The sequence below is a fragment of the Dipteris shenzhenensis genome, chromosome 4, assembly GCF_047967505.1.
Source record: "Dipteris shenzhenensis isolate YYH24624 ecotype China chromosome 4, Dip_SZ_1.0, whole genome shotgun sequence".
NCBI lineage: Eukaryota > Viridiplantae > Streptophyta > Polypodiopsida > Gleicheniales > Dipteridaceae > Dipteris > Dipteris shenzhenensis.
In genome coordinates, this window is record NC_141599.1 from 56,673,633 (window position 1) to 56,691,105 (window position 17,473).

Below are 17,473 nucleotides of genomic sequence, written 5' to 3' on the forward strand. Positions count from 1 at the left end.
GGCTCACAAAACTTTTCTCCTACCTCCTTGTGGCAGCTTCAAAATACTTAACCTACATTGCTCTCCTAGAGCTTGTGTGGGCCTCGTAATGGTACCCACACCTCATAATGGTACCCCGCAAACATGCCTTTTTGCTGCTTCCTTGGACAGCCTATCACAAGGCATACTAAGGCAGCTAAATGTGAGGCACAAGTCTCCCTTGATTCTGTCTTTCTTTGCTGCTGTGATGTTGCTACTGTTCTAGACGTCCCTTGCTACAGTGGTGGCAGCCTCAAACTGAAGCACAAGAACCCTAGCACAATGGAAAGAGAATAATGGATGGATAGTACCAAATGGATTTTTACTTTAGTCCACCTCAGGTCTCCTTCCCCTCTGATGGCTGCTATCTTGAAGGCTTGGGCCAGCTTCAATAGTACCCTTTAGAGAATTCCCCCTTTCCCGCGTGAAGAGATTGGTAGGCAGCCTATCATGTGGAATTATAGCATACTTGATGAGCATGGCAAACCACTTGGTACCTGTCAGTACATGTAGTGGTCCAGGTGGGAGAGACACCCTGCCTCTACTGTGGGATTCTGAAAAGCCTTCAAAAAGCTTCCAAAGGACCGTAAGGGTCGGTTGGTAAGCAATCTTAGAGGGAGTGCATGTATTATTCAGCAGATTGATGCAGCTATTCCGATGGATTGGATGAACACAAACAATATGCCTATTTCATGTTCCACTTGGATGGAAGCTTTCACGAGAGGGAGCATTTCTCTATAGGTTATTGCTTTTCGTGTTGCAGATGAGGATGCCCTATTTTTTGATGTCCTTGCGAGAGGTAGACTGTCTAGATCGATGGATGATGTTTATTAGATGTTGCATTTCAGCCTGTCAGGATTGTTGCCTTGTGGAGCATGGTACAGATTCAGAGTGGTTCATAGACCCCCACCCGCGTCTTATTACCTTGGGTGCTTGGAGATTGTGGGATCCCGGGGAGTGGGATTGGATCTATGAAGGGCACTGAGAGAAGAGCCTTCCCTTCTTTCTTTACACTGTTAGCAATGCCAGGACATTTCAGCTGTGTTGTAGAGGTTGGAGGCCTTGCAGAGCTCCCCATTGGGAGGGTTTGAGATTTATGCTGACCTGCAGACAAACTTTTGGAAGAGAACCTAGAAATCCCTAAGGAATAGAAAAATCACTCTTTTCTTTTGGCTTTCTATTCATGGTGGGATTGCAACAAACCCGTGGAGATCGAGGTTCGGAGCCAATCCTAGTTTTCCTCATTGCCTTTCTGCGGTGGAATTAGTTCAGCATTGCTTACGGGATTGTAGACACAGGCAAGGATTATATAGGGGGAGGGGGGGAGCGGGGGGGGGGGGTGTAGCCAAGATTTTTAGTATTGTTGTTCGTTCCCCCTTCTTCATGACTTGGGGCTGGAGGATAGTGCTCTGATACCAAGTGTAAGGGCCCAGTGTCTGGACTTAGTCTCCAGGTCGTGGCACCTCACGTCGGACCCGTTTCCGAGTCCCAACCTCCCTTAATGTCTCGGTTTTGATACCACCATCCCCGATGGTGGTATCAGAACCGAGACATTAAGGGAGGTTGGGACTTAGTCTCCAAGTCGTGGCACCTCACGTCGGACGTCGGGCCCGTGAATGGTGGTATCAGAACCGAGACATTAAGGGAGGTTGGGACTCGGAAACGGGTCCGACGTGAGGTGCCACGACTTGGAGACTAAGTCCAGACGTTGGGCCCTTACACTTTAGTTGCTTGGCTCTCTCTTTTGGGGACTTAGGTCTTTTATGATAGACATGACTCTTCTTTGGCCTTTTTGATTCGACGCCATTTAGTTGAGCTTTAGTTGAGCCATGCTGTCTGGATGTTGTTCCTGCCTCACTTTTTAGAGCTGTGCATGCCTCTATGGATTCTTCTTGGGAGATACTGGCGAGTATTGTAGCGCGGCACATTTGGAGAACTAGATGCACAGAGGCATTGGGATGGATCCCAGGTTCACTCTTTGGAAACTCTGGCCAGGATATGGACAGACACTATACATACACTGATGGCCATCTATGCAAGTGTCCCCTCAGGCAGGTTCTGCAAGTAGGGCAATATTTTGTAAAGAAAGGAGCCCCCCCCCCCCCTCTTCTCAGGGTTGAGATGGCACTTTCAGCGTCAACCTTGGTTGTTTCCAACCTCTTTCTGAGGAGAGTTTTTTCTCATGCATTACATGATGGATATTTGCTTTGAGCTGGCTCTTGCGGGTTTTGTTCATACTTTAATGGAAGTCTCTTTTTCCACTTTTTTGGGGGAAAAAAAAGACCAGTCCCAAATCTGCCGCGTGGAAGATCTGCAGCTCTTTTGGATCTGACCTGCTTTGACCTGCTGGTGCAACTCCGAACAGTTCCTGCAGCCTCTTCCAAGTGCTTCTGATTGCTGTCCATCTCCAATCGTCTTTGTCAGATATTGCTCCAACCTGTTTCAGATCTCTGCTGCATCCCCAACCAGCGTATCCATCTACTTCTACAGTCCCGTGACCTGATCTGCTCCAGCCACCTTTTCTGCACCGCCGTTGATGGTGTACCATATGCAATACATTCTGTACATGTTGTACCACGGCTCCTGCTGCCATTCAACCTCCAACCCCTTTTGTACTTGCTTAGGAACTTGCACAACCCTTTTGTACTGTTTCTTTTGCTAGGATGCTGCCCCAAGCACACCCTTACTAGGATCCCTGTCTGTTGTCTATGTGGCAGCCAAACATGCAGGGGTCCTCTAGAGCAACCACTTCCAAGAGAGTTATTTTTTTCAGAGTTTGGAGAGGATCTCGTTTCTTCTCTGAGTCTCCCTCAAGGTTGAGATGGCATTTTCAGCCTCCGCCTTGGTTCTTTATTAGCTCATTTTGAGTTGTGTTTTTCCCTCATGCATTGCATGATGTATTCCCGTATTTGAGCTTGCTCTCGTGGTTTTCATTCATACTTAATGAAGTAATTTTCTTGGAAGGGAGAGAGAAAGGGTAGGCTAGGGATAGCGATACTCTAAGAGAGACATAATGAACTAGAAATGAAATGACTAAGCAATGACAAAATGAAAGTACTTACATGTGGACCAAAGAGCTTTGTACCTTGATACTTGATTGATTTGACACTAGACAAGTACAACTCTTATATAGAGCACACACACACACACATATGAACACCAATGCATATGGGATAGCTCCCAATGTGACACGTGGCATCCATAGAACACACTAGACTAGAACTCACTAGAACACACCAAACCGACTCATCTTGACTCCATTTTCTAACACCCCCCATGGAGGGAAGGTGAGTGACTACTGGAATGGAACCAAGAACAGAACATGACAATGACGGTCATTGAGCTATGCAATGACAATCTAGAACTAGACATGGCTCCCATGCTATCTCAGGGGCAAGTGAGCATGGATCAGAGGCTAGTGAGCATGGTTAATAGACTCAGAGGCTCAACTAACATGGCTCAGAGGCTGATCATGCATGGATGCGTGGCCAACTCAGAGGTCTAGGAGACTAATGCATCCAACATCCTGGAACTGACATGCTAGGCCTGATAAATAGACCTATTAAAGCCAATGCATTGCCCCAATAGTACATTCCCCTCTTGGTTCCAAGCACTAATCAGGACATCGAGCCAAACTGAAGATGCGAGACATGGAATGGAAAGGAAAGTAGAAAAGCAAGACTAGGCAAACATAATGGAAATGAAAGAATGCTAGAAAGAAGGGATGAGATAGGTCGGACCTCGATCGTGCGTACTATGGGCTCTCTCTGTGTCGTACGTGAAGAGTGTGTCACTCGTCTACAGTCCTGCTACTGATCCATGATGCTCTCATCTCATCAAGCTCCTCTCTCTCAGCTACACTGGTAGCTGACTCCGATACATAGAAGTCTGTGACAAAAGTCTGTGATCTATCGATGGTGACCTGTGGCATCAGTCCATGCTGCCCTCTCAAGAAGTGGTGGTTGTAGAACTGGATCTTGGTGGGGAACTCCTAGTCCCCCCCCCTCAGGAAGTTATCATGATACAACTGGAGCTTGGTGGAGAGATCCTCTCCTCCTCAAGCCCTAGATGTATGGAGCTGGAGGAGGTCCAACTGTATGATACGGTTGATCTCATCTCATGGAATCATCTCGGGTGGTGCGTCCAGGCTGTACTGAAAGGGGGGAAGTCTATCCATCTGAATGCCGTGACAACCAAACCATGTGGATATCCGTGCGTACATGCCGTATCAACACCATTCTCTGCTAATCGCCTAGAGGGCTCAAGTGCCAACCTCGGTAGTCTCCCCTGGGGTAGGGTCCAAACTTTGTGGAGGAATGTCACTGTCTGGAAGATGGCATCAACCTGAGAAGGATTTTTTGTTTTACAGTTACAATGCATCACATGAACACGTCCCTGAATGTGAAAGAAAAATAGGTCACATGGTGCTTTAACAATGGAGCCTCAAGACACATCACCTCCAGGAGAGATTTGTTCAGTGCTTCTCTAATTGGTAAAAAGGTCACCTATGCTAATAGTTTTAAGTATCCAGTTAAACACGTGGGTGAAATAACTCTTACTATCTATCATCGATGGCACATATTTGTGCATTTTAGATGCATTATTTGTTCCAAGTAGAGAGAAAAATATGCTATCCATTCCTTAGGGATAGATAGAGGGACTACATGATAGTCACTTCTGGAACGTTGTGCTAGGACTTCTGTCATGTGGACACTTTTTGTTTTTTTCAAGAAAGAGACTTCTATTAAGTTAGAGAAAAAACCCGCGAGAGCAAGCTCAGAGCGGAATACATCATGAAACCATGAGGATAAATAAACCCCTCAAAATGAGGTGGAAAACAACCAAGGATGAGGCTGAAAGTCCCACCTCAACCGTGTAAGAGTCTCAGAGAAGACAGGAGAATCTTTCCATTCCTTGAAGAACGAAGCCCTCCTAGCTGAGGTTGCACGGGAGTCTCCCTGCATACTCGTCCATACGGCCATCAAAGTATGTAGGGTATCTGTCTAGATACTAGCCAATGTGTGCGAGGGATGAACCTGAGTTCCCTCCAATGCCTTTGTGCATCTAGCTCTCCAAATATGCCAGGCTGCTATGCTCGCCAGTATCTCCCAAGAGGTATCCACAGAGGCATGTACAACTGCAAAAGGAAGTTGTGGTACCACATCCAAAGAACATGACTCAACCTGATGACGTCGAATCGAAATGGCCCAAGAAGAGTCATGTCTCTCATAAAAGACATGAGGTCCAGTAAGAGAAAGCCAAGCCACTGAGCCCCATGTCATAAAGAATGGGGAGTGCACAAAATGACTCAAAATCCTGGCTACCCCCATCCAAATCATCCTCGCCTATCTGTAATCCCATAAGCAATGCTGAATCATCTCCAAAGCAAAGAGGCAACGAGGGCAAGTAGGATCGGCTTTGAATCTGGATCTCCAAAGGTTCATTGCAATCCCACCGTGGACAGAAAGTCAAAAGAAAAGAGTGATCTTTCTATTCCTGTGGGATTTCGAGAGTCTCCTCCAGAAGCACCTCAGCAAATCCGTAGTGATATCAAATGCCTCCCAATGAGGAACTATGGAAGGTCTCCAACCTCTGTTACTGAGCTGGAATCTCTTGGCATTAGTGACCGTGTAGCGAAAGAAGGGGATGCTCTTCTCGCGATGCCCTGTGTCAATCCACTCCCACTCTCTAGGGTCCCAATGCAAATACCTAATGGGAACTCCCCCGTAGAGCCAAAGTCTTTAAGATTTGGTGGAGAGAAGCTGGCGGTCTGGATCAAGGAACCACTCTGAATCTGATCCCTACACCAAAAGACCTACAACCCTGATAGGCTGAAAGGCAGACCTGAACAATCTGCCACCATCATGCACATCAAAAACCAAGGCATCCCCATGTGCATCTCGAAAGGCCAAAACCTGAAGAGGAACACCCCTTCTCGTAAAAGTACCTGCCCAAGTGGAGCAAGTGAGAGGCATATCATCTTTGTCTACCCAATCCACTGGAAGGGCTGCCTCAATCTGCAAGATCCTTCCTGCACTCCCTTTGAGATGTCATGTCAACTGATATTTAGTCTCCTCTGGAAGCCTCCGGAAAGCTGTCCATGACCCTAGAGTTGAGGCAGGTCCGCTCTCCCATCTGGACCACTGCGTGTGGAGTGAAGCACCAAGTGGTTTGCCACGATCATCCAATATACTGCCATTCCACATGATCGGTTGCCTATCAATCTCTTCAGGAGAGGAAGGGGGAATCCTCCGAAGAGTGCTCCTAAAGCTGGCCCATGCTTTCAGGATGGCAACCATGAGAGGGGATGGAGACCGGAGGTGTGCTGCGGTGAAGATCCATCTAATACTGCCCATCCAGTCTCCTCATGTGGACACTTTTGAGAAAAGGGGTTGCTACAACTACATTTGCCATGCATGAGGTAGAAGTATGGCATGCCAGGTTTGGTGCATGTGAGTTATGCAGCCTAATGCTGCTGCAGAAACATGGTATGGTACATGATATGCCTCATGTAGAGTTGCCATCAAAGCACATGTGTGAAGGGTGCATCTTGGGTAAAATGCACAAGAATTTGGTTCCAAAGATGGGTCAGTAAGAGCTGGCAAGAAATTGCAGGTATTGGCAATGATATGTGTGGTCCCATGCAGACACCACCTTTTGGAAAGCATCGATATTTGTAACCTTTGTTGATGATTTTTCCATATTTGCTTTGGTTATTGCATAGAAAGCGAAGTTTGGATTACTTGAGTGTTTTTAGCAGCTTGTTGCAAATGCTAAAAACAATCAGGTTGCAAGATGCTGACCCTGCGTACAGAAGGGGGGGTAATTTGTCAAATGCATTTAAAGCATGCTCGGCAAAAAAGGGGATAAAAGCATCAGTGTACTATGCCGTACACACTAGAGATGAATGGTGTTGCTGAAACAAGGAATAGAACCTTAATGGAAATGGCAAGATGCATTGTAAAGGGCAAACATCTGCCTCACAAGCATGGCTTGAGGCCATCATGTGTACAGCGCACATATTCTTAACAGGTATGATAGAAAGAAAGCCTAAGATTGACTATCTCAAAACTTTTAGTAGCCTAGCTAATGTTCATGTGCCTTCAAAGGTGAGAGGCAAACTAGATGACAAGGCTGTCAAATGCATTTTTGTGAGTTACAACAGTGGTGTCCGTAAGGGATACGGTCTTTCGGATCCATGCAAGCACAGAAACTTTGACAGTAGAGATGATGTTTTTGCAAAGTATTCACCTCAGCCACTTGCTTAAGTCAGTGGACATATAACAAGTAACTCACAGAGGATATGCTTAAAGGCTGGCTTACATTGGCAGAGATGTCTATGAAGACCAGCCACTTGGGATGCCTAATGGACAGCAAGGTTGAGGCAGAAAATCAGCCCATTGCAGAGCATGAGGTGGAGAAGAAGTAATGGAAGAGAGAGCAGCCATGGAACAAGCTTAGTTCCATGTTGGCTGATCCATACTGTGCAGGAGAGTAAGCTCTCAGTTCCTTTACACAGTAGGACACAGGCTGGTGCAAGAATGCTAGAGAAGATGTGGCCTGTATGAGCACTCTCTATGTTGCAGATTGATCCAGGTTCATTGGCAGGAAGCCAGCACATGGGATCTAGTAGATCTGCCACATGCAAGAGGCCCCTAGGCACTAAGTGGGCATACAAAGTCCAGAGATAGTCTGATGGTACCATTGACAGGTAAACGATTGGTAGTTAATTCCTGCTGATTTGAGGGGCTCTCTGTTCTTATCAATTGCTCTTTCTCTGTCATCTTTGGACAAGGCTAGTATGCATTGAAAATTGTCACTAGACTCTCGTGACTCATTCATTGGTGGGCAGTTGTATATGCACTTTTCTAAAACCTACCTGAATTCTGAACTGCCCCCCGCCCCACCCCATATTGACCTCATATGCACATTGTTTCCTTCACATGAATCACTCCTCCTTTGTTTGCTGCATTTGTTTCCTCTAAGGCTGCGGCCTTATATATTTTCCTTCTTGCATTTTTGCATTCTTGGTCATACCATTGGTCACATGACAGATTGGGTATGTTTTTGTTGCCTATGTGTGACCTTTAAACAAGAATGAGCACTATCTCTACGTAGGGGCATGCTTGCACTAAGGAAGCCACCTCTACGAAAGAAGGAAAACGACGAAGGGGGGGGAAATCTCTGTGCCCTGCCTAAAGAATGTACAAGAAGTCAATGGTTAACCTAGGCAGGCCGGGGAATCTGATAAAGAGTGAAGTAACCCGTTGTCCTCCCCAACCGGATCAAAGTCCAAAGCTAAGGGAGTGAGAAACATTCTCCGGGAAGCAAGTGCCAAAGGACAGTCAAAAATCACTTGGAAAAACCCTCGTCCCAATAAATGAATGTCTGAAAGGCACGACACACATGCTAGATATCCATGGATTCGGATTCAACACCCTTCTGGAGAACACCTTTTCATTGCAGCATGTTACTTCCCTCATGAGATCTCACACTTTGTTCAAGACCTATGTGAGGAGGCTGAGACTTCACCATGTCCCTAAACCTCATGGACTTCTCGAGTTGTGGTGGGGAAGTTCTCGAGATGGGGGACTTCAACGTGAGGATGGGCATAGGTCAAATATCGTTTCTGGATTTTCATGATGGTTCTATCTTATTACCACATGTGGATCTAGACAAGGCTGGGATGTCACGAGTCCTCGCAGACAGGTGAGCACCAGTCACATCCTATGGGCATGCACGCCTAGACACGGGCATAATACATCATCTTATCATTTATAATGGCTTGGATTGATGGCCCTCCTCAGGTGGTTTCACTAGTTTCCCACATGGGGCGGGGGGGGAGGGGCTCAAGTGTAGCTGACTATCTCATGGGATCCCCTACCTTCACCTCACATATCACAGTTTTCTATATCTCACGACCGCATCCAGGCATGGACCACACCACTTTATTTTTAGTATATCCATCTCACATCTTACGATGGACACCATGATATTGCTCATGCACACTACATACCACGCCATACATTTTGTTCATAGCCTCTCACCTCAGTACTACGTACATCTCTCGACCTTCCCTACGTACATTGATCACATACCGCTGGATATCGAGCTGCTCTGTTCAGCCGCTCTCTCCATAAAGCTGCCCTACACACTTTCACATACACCACCCGCTCCAGTCGCACACCTCGTCTTGGTTGAGTACCTTGCAGAGCAGTAGCAACTAGTATGATGATTAGTTAAGGCTTTACGTGGCAACTCAGATTCGAGACTAAGCTTCACCTTTTGAGTAAGATAAGCATTTCCGTCTGGCACATTAGAAGAAGTAGGCTTTCATTTGTCGGAACGAGGAGTTAATAAAGATTTTGTTTAGTAACAAGCATAAGGACATCTGGTGGAAGTTTCTTGAGTGACGCACCCCATCTCCCCTCATAGACACCACACTCTAGCACTCTTATGCACACATGCTATGTGGATCTAAAAAATAGAAATGTATATATTGTGGAATGGTCAAATCAGGTAGTGTCACTCGTGTGAAGGACCATCTTGACCATGTGCCAAACAAAGATGTAGGCCCTGTTGTTCCTCAAGATGTTACAGATAGCCTTCAAGGGTGGAGGCAAAAGCGTTTGGCTGTCCCCAAAGCAAGATTCAATGGTGCCATTGGATGATGAGGAAGCTAGCTCAAGTCAAGTAGTGGCAGCAAAAGAGGGCCAAAGAGTGTATGTCGAGTATGCATGCAAAATAACTTCTTTTCCAGGGGATGTAACACGAGATACCCCTCCACCACACAAAACTTCTATGCAAAAGGGCTAACATCCAAGTTGGCTTTCAAAAGCAGGCAATTGCAGAGGCAACTAGGGAGCTCACCCAATTGTTCATACAATGTGCTATTCCCTTTCATGTAGCTAGGACAAATCGATGGAGGAAGACAATTAGGATCATTAGTCGCATTGGATGAAAGTGGGAATGCCCTTCATCTGAGGCTTTGCAGACATGAGAGCTCAAATGGAAAAAAACATGCATAGAAGTGCAGCTGGAGCCCCTAAAGGAAACATGGAAAAAGTATGGCTGCACTATAGGGTGTGATGGCTGGTCAAATGGATGTAGTTGGTGTCGTGTTTCAAAGGCACTATGTTTTTTAAAGCCATTGATGCCTCCATCCTAGGTCTTTTGTTATAGGTGCATTTGTTTGGGGTCATATAAGGGAGGCTATCATGCAAATTGGGCATGAGAACATTGTGCAGGTAGTGACAGATAATGAAAGTAATCGCAATATCTATGGGATCTATGCTAGAGGATGAGTTTTTATCCATGGTCTGAACGCCTTGTGCATCACATAGCCTCGACTTATTGATTGAGGGCATACATCAAATACAATGGGTTGAATACATCGTTTGCACAGCACAAAGCATGGTGAAGTCTGTGAAGAAGAGGCCAAAAGTATTGAACGTATTTTGGGCCCATAGTCGTCTTGACCTATATAAGCCTACTGCTACCAAATTTGTACACATGTTCATTGTATTTGAGAAACTCCTGCGAGTTTGTAGAGAGTTGGTACGCATTGTCTATTCAAATGAATGGCTAGTACGATGAGAGAGAGCCCCTAAGGCAAGGGCTTTTATTTGTGATGTGATGAGAGGAGTGGTCGGTAGAGGTTAAGGGTTGATCAGAACTCTCAATTCCATCTACACAGTGTTACACAATATGCATGCCAGTACCCTAGGCTTTTATACGGGTACATGGACAGGATTCGGGAGGCTCTCAACAATTCAGACCGCTTGAGAGGAGAGTGTAAGTCTCCTCACTAAGAACCTAAGTTCTAAGGTTAATACCCTTGAGGCTTGTGTTTCTCTTGATCTGTAATTCACTCTTTACATTTTTAACTCTTGTTTTTTGTCCATTGTCATCTTATGGTTTTATCTCTAAAGGGTTGATGAAATCAGGGCTGTGTGGAATCAATGATGGGATTGGTTTCAAAGACCAAATTGTCACACAGTAGTACATATATTGCATTCTTTATGGTGAGATACGAAGCAATACGAGAACAAGGAGGTAGAGGATGCTTCATGACATACATCAACCACTTGACATGTGGTGATGTGCACACGCATAAATGTATAGAGGATGATCTCTTGTCATTTCACAACCATACGAGGGGCTTTGGACGAGAGACTACAAAGCTTTGAGAGACTCAGCTTCTATAGTCTATCTCACGGTGAGACAAGTATGGAGATTGTGCTCCCATGCTGGTAATCCATTACCCATATGGCATACACTCAACTACATGGTACAATGTGGGTTATGAATGTAGTAATGTACAATGTAGAATACGTGCATCATTCTACTTAATTCTAATTTCTAATTGTGTGTGCATTTCAATAATAGAAACGCATCGCCATTTGAGTGCTCTCATAGAATTGCAGTCCGAGTCCATTTGAGAGGAATTGGAGCACTTTGTCCCTCTCCATACAAAGAAGAGAATAGGTTGCGTTCCGCCCAGATAGAGCGGTCTGTGTTTTGTCATTGCAACCTCCAGCTCCTTGATAGGCGCATCCGGAGCCTTCTCAGGTGAGTGTGAATACGACTAGATGAAGGCCACATGATGAGCATGATATGTACTCCTTGCTGTATGAGGAGTTGACAGCACCAAGCCACAACACTGGCCACACCACCCGCTCTCAGAGGCAGAGATTGAGGGGGGATCCATCGCTACTACCACAGCAAAGCCAAAGCATCACGATCCTGTCGTATCTTCATCTGATGCTGGCACTAATGAGTTGGAGGAGACAGATGACTCCTCCATCGATGACCTTGATAAGTGATCTTTGGAGCACTTATCTCTAGGATTTTTTCATGCCACATGGGTGATGGTGGATATTTATTATCCGATATGGACAATGTTTTGTATTGACTCAGACCACATCATAGTACTTGTTTCTAGGCTTTCATAATGGACATGGATAATGGAATATAGAATGGTGACCGGTCCTTTTGGCGACTTTTGTCTTATATGTCATTTTGAACTTGAGCAAATATATATGTATGTATTATATATATATATATATATATATATATATATATAGATATAGATATATATATATATATTATTCACCTTAAAAATGGAAACTCTATTTCCACCGTTTCTTTCAGTGGTCGAAAATCCAAAACACCATTTCTTGCCGTGCTTTGTATCACCGTATCTAACACTCCAAGGAACTATGGGATGCTTTGGGCTCTAATGGTGTCTGTGGAAAAGGATGAATCTTGTCATGTGTAAGATTCTGAGAAATTCCCCGGATCTGACCATAGGGGTACCATTACTGTTCTAGACAATGCAGGTCTGGATCTCAGGCTCTGAATCTCATAAACCCCCTCTATGTAGGGGGCACCATCTAATGCCAATGGGAGCCTATAAGGAGTTCCCCATGACAAATTGCTGCCCGCTTTCCCTCCTTGTCGGCCACATCATCAATGGGTGTAGTAGCTATGTCAGGGATCCCTCGTTGAGAGCCTTATTGGCTCTATGCTGCCGTTCTAGGATGGTGGCTGAAAGTTCCCATTTCATGATGTCCACCCATCTAGATATCTTTGCAATAGCGAATTGCATGGTGGATATCTGGGCCTCTACCATTGGTGCACTGCTCGGGGCCATCGCTAAGGCTGCCACCTGACTACGGAGCTGGGACATATCCTGTCCTAGGATCTTTATGACTCAGGCCTGCTCATGTATGGTGCAAGCATGCTCCTGTGTGAACGAGCCTGATTCTGTGTGAAACGAGCCAGCTCCATCTCACGTGTAGTTAGGTGGTGAGCCTCCATGAGAAGTGACTCCCAGGCGCTGGATGGAATCGTGTGCATCTGGAGAGATAGAAATGGGGCTAGTATGAAGGGGGGCTGAGCGACAGGGGGTAGCTGGGCGAATTGAGTGACGGGGGGTGTGGACACAATGGCATGAGAGAGATTCTATTACTGTCCGATGGACACCAAAATATGGTCTACAGGACCCGATCACGATTACATAGCAAAAGAAAAATCATGAAAGCTACAAGTGTCCAAATTTGGTATAATGGTGTACTGATACTTGATTCGTGTGCCTATGCTGTAGAACTCGGCTAAGAAGACAATGCTGAAGAAAATGCAGATGCAAGACATATATTCTGCAGACTGTGGGAATGGGATAGAAGGGTCATCCCTCGGTTCTATTTCCCCTCACTCTGACTCCATTTGGAGTAACCCACTTGAGCCGATGCTGAAGAAAATTCAGATGCAAGACATATATTCTGGAATCTGTGGGAATGGGACAGAAGGGTCCATAACTCAGCTATCTATGCATGAAAATGAAAAGGAGATAAACAAGGTTAATATCAGCAAGTACCTACAGGATCAAGATACATTATAGAGCTTGTCCATAGGCATAAGGAGGGTTCAGATGAGAGCAAGTGAGTGCTGTGGACGCTTGGGATGGTATGTTTTCCTTGTTTCACCTTGCTGTCCAGCAGACATTGAACACCGTCTTACCAGTGTTCCTGCTGTGATTAGGGAGACTCAGGGGCTAACTGGGTTCATGGGCATAGAAGAGAGACAAAATTTTGCCATGAAGGGAAGCTGTATCTGGGTTTTTTCCATCATTTTTGCTTTTGACATCATCCTTTCCTATACGGTTAAGCCTAGCTGCATGGTATGTGATACAATATCATACTCAACATTAAGATGGTCCAGATATGGAGCAGTAAGGTTTCAAGATAGAGTAGGTGGTGGATCATGTTACAAGTCTTGGCAGTGAGTCTGGGATCAGTGTGGATCATGTTCAATATAGACAGGGTGGAGTCTGTGATATTTAATTGTTGCCGAAAAAGATTTTACCAGTTGCATTGGGTGCAAAGTACTGCCTAGGTTAAGGTTTGTGCATTCTGGGTATCTTGGTCCAGATGTTTTGTCTATGCAAGGACGCTCACCCCATCAAGATTCTTTACAAGAGGGAAGTTCAGGACAGTTTCTCAAATCCTCGAACTTTGTGGACCGGTTTTGGAAACTTTGTAAACCAGTTCTTGATGTGTGCACTGCATAGATTACTCAAATTTCAAATAGACACTGAAATATCAGTCTACATACGAGCTCTTGAACACTGGCAATCAACCTTAATGCATAGATTATGCAAATTTCAAATAGACACTGAAATATCAGTCTACTTACAAGCTCTTGAACACTGGCAAAGCTGCACTCTAGCAAGAGTCGCACCATCCCCAAAAAAAATCGAGGTAATAACCATATTTATGTACCTCTCATCATGGCCAAGTTTTTTTAGGCTTAACTAGAAAAGTTACGGAGATATAAGATCCCTTTCTGTGTAGATGTCTGCTAATCATGCTGTATGACCTGCATAGAGTTGTGGGAGCACGAGCTGAGTAACAACAAGCCTATCGCGTTGTGACCTTCCCGCCTCCCTGCTGCTGCAGCCCCGTCGCCCACGGCCCCTCGCTGCCTGTGCGCCGCTTCACCCCCCTCCCCCCCCCCGTCTTCCTCCACTTCCCCTCCCTCGCCCTCCTCCACCTCGCCTCGCACCCCTCTTCGATCTGATGGCAGCAACGGCTGGAGTTCAACGGAACCTCCCTCGCCTGGGCCTCCGTAGACCTCGCTTGAGCAACCTCGATCATGTGATGGTGGATTCACCTCTAGCGGCAGAGCTGGCCAGTGGCGGGTTGGGTGGTGTGCACCCTTTGCCCTCTTGTTGGGGCATGTTTCGTTCGCGTAGGGCTTGCAGGTGCAAGTTTCTTTCTCGTGCCACCCGTGGCTTGGGGCATTGCACCTCCTCGGAGTGGAGCATTGTTGGCTGTAGCCTGCTCCTCCGCCCCAGCGGCTTGCATCACCCGCACCTTCATCGCAGCAACAGGAACATCTTTTAGGAGGCGTCGTGTGTGCTTGGGACCGTTTGTTGAGGAAAGGTTTGGTACTACCTCGAGCTCAAGGAGATAGAGATGCGAGATGCCTGCCCCCATGGTGGTCAAGAGCTCTTCTTGATGGTCAATCTCGACAGCAGGGATCCTGGCGCTTCCGAACTCGGAGCTCCACCGGCTCGTGGAACCTTGCTACCTCGACGTGGCTTCACTGCTTTCCTCCTAGCAGGGGTTCTTGATCGTGGTTGGCACCTTGATCATGGTCGACCTCGATTGCTGGATGTTGACTCAGAGGAGTCATATCGGTTGATGGTTCACTGTCTCGAAGACTTTCTACCCACAGGGCGGCGGCTCTTGGCTCTATCCGCAGGGCTGCTGGACTTGATCCCTTCTCTTGGGGCTCTACTCTTTCTTGTCGTACCAGGAGGCACCCCAACTGGGTTGAGGCCTGCAGATGCGTGGAGCGGGCTACTGGAGTGCGGACTCGCCCCCCGCCAGGCAGTGGTTGCTCATGCAGGCGGGTCTTTTCCTGTTGGTGCCCTTGGGCGGGCTCGATGGACAGGACCTCAGCGGAGGAGGGATCCATACCTTCTTGGATCACGAGTACCTCTAGGATTCACTTCATCAGGGATCCGTAGCTTTTTTGGTTTCGCGGTTTACTGGTTTTCAGAAGACCGAGACTAGGGCTTCTTGTTTTGACAGCATTTTGCAACAGTCTGATGCTTAGCCCTGTGTGGCTTGTAGTTTCGCGGGTGGGAGTTATCCCTGTGCTCTAGCATTGTTGTTGAGTCTCTTGTAATCCTTGTTTCGAAAGTAATATAATTAGCCCTTCTTTATGCGAAATAGAGTTGTGGGAGCTGATGCTAAAGGTAGGGATGTGAGTCATGCATTTCATGCTGTACATGGTGGATGGAAGGGATGCATGGAGGTTTTTGTACATAGTTTTGTTTAACGTTGGCTTTGAGAAAGCACACAAAGTCAGGTTAATCCAATTCAGTAAGATCTGCAAAATAAGCATTGCCGGCAGAAACTCAGTACGAAGACTTTGTATAAATGGATGCTCAAGTATGTGTGGGTGTGTGGATTTGTATGTGTGAGAGCATACTTTTATACTATGGTCTACACCCACTGTTGGGCGCTGATGACGTCAGTGGGGATGTCATAGTAGCTAGTCCCTGCTATGTGTGCAATTTTATGAGTGACTCTCGTGAGATTGAAACTGCACTATGTTGTGTTTTTAGAGGATGAGTTTGGGAATGTTCCTGGATTCATCTAGGTATATGCTTCTGCCGTATTAGCGGACATGCAAATTTCACCTTGTGAAGTTTTCGTTCAAGTTGTGGCCTGCTGGTATTGCAATAATTCTTTCTATCTTAAATGGTGCGTTGCCCTATCAGCTAGATTTAGATTTAGATTTAGATGCTCGTTTGGGAGAGACTAAAATGAAATCGTTTAGACTTCACAAGCAGTTGTAGCTTGAATGAAGAGATTTGGACTACTTTTTGATTAGCCTTCTCCTTTAGTGCTAGCCTTCGTCATGGTTGAGTTTGCCCTTCACCTCCGGAGTGCCGACAGAAACTCAGTACGAAGACTTTGTATAAATGGATGCTCAAGTATGTGTGGGTGTGTGGATTTGTATGTGTGAGAGCATACTTTTATACTATGGTCTACACCCACTGTTGGGCGCTGATGACGTCAGTGGGGATGTCATAGTAGCTAGTCCCTGCTATGCATGATGGAGTTTATGGTTTTCAATCTTATGAGTGACTCTCGTGAGATTGAAACTGCACTATGTTGTGTTTTTAGAGGATGAGTTTGGGAATGTTCCTGGATTCATCTAGGTATATGCTTCTGCCATATTAGCGGACATGCAAATTTCACCTTGTGAAGTTTTCATCCAAGTTGCGGCCTGCTGGTATTGTGAGAATTCTTTCTATCTTAAATGGTGCGTTGCCCTATCAGCCAGATTTAGATTTAGATGCTCGTTGGGAGAGACTAAAATGAAATCGTTTAGACTTCACAAGCAGTTGTGGCTTGAATGAAGAGATTTGGACTACTTTTTTATTAGCCTTCTCCTTTAGTGCTAGCCTTCGTCATGGCTGAGTTTGCCCTTCACCTCCGGAGTGCTGACAGAAACTCAGTATGAAGACTTTGTATAAATGGATGCTCAAGTATGTGTGGGTGTGTGGATTTGTATGTGTGAGAGCATACTTTTATACTATGGTCTACACCCACTGTTGGGCGCTGATGACGTCAGTGGGGATGTCATAGTAGCTAGTCCCTGCTATGCGTGATGGAGTTTATGGTTTTCAATCTTATGAGTGACTCTCGTGAGATTGAAACTGCACTATGTTGTATTTTTAGAGGATGAGTTTGGGAATGTTCTAGGTATATAATTGCCCTGCTATGATCACCTATAGAAAGCTGTGTCAGTTTTAGATCTTTGAATTGATGTGTATACCTACATGCCTTTTTTATGTGGCGTCTTTTGCGGGGCTTATTGAATAAGACACAGGTTTAATGTTTGAATTTTCTTTGAAGTCCACATCAATGCAGAG

At 45.8% G+C, this 17,473-nt stretch overlaps 1 protein-coding gene across 4 annotated transcripts in view; it reads left to right on the forward strand.

Annotated features, from left to right (window-relative positions):
- Positions 1 to 17,473, forward strand: part of LOC147903091 (Metallo-hydrolase/oxidoreductase superfamily protein) — a 176,508-nt gene that overhangs the window by 97,360 nt on the left and 61,675 nt on the right. The window lies entirely within an intron of this gene.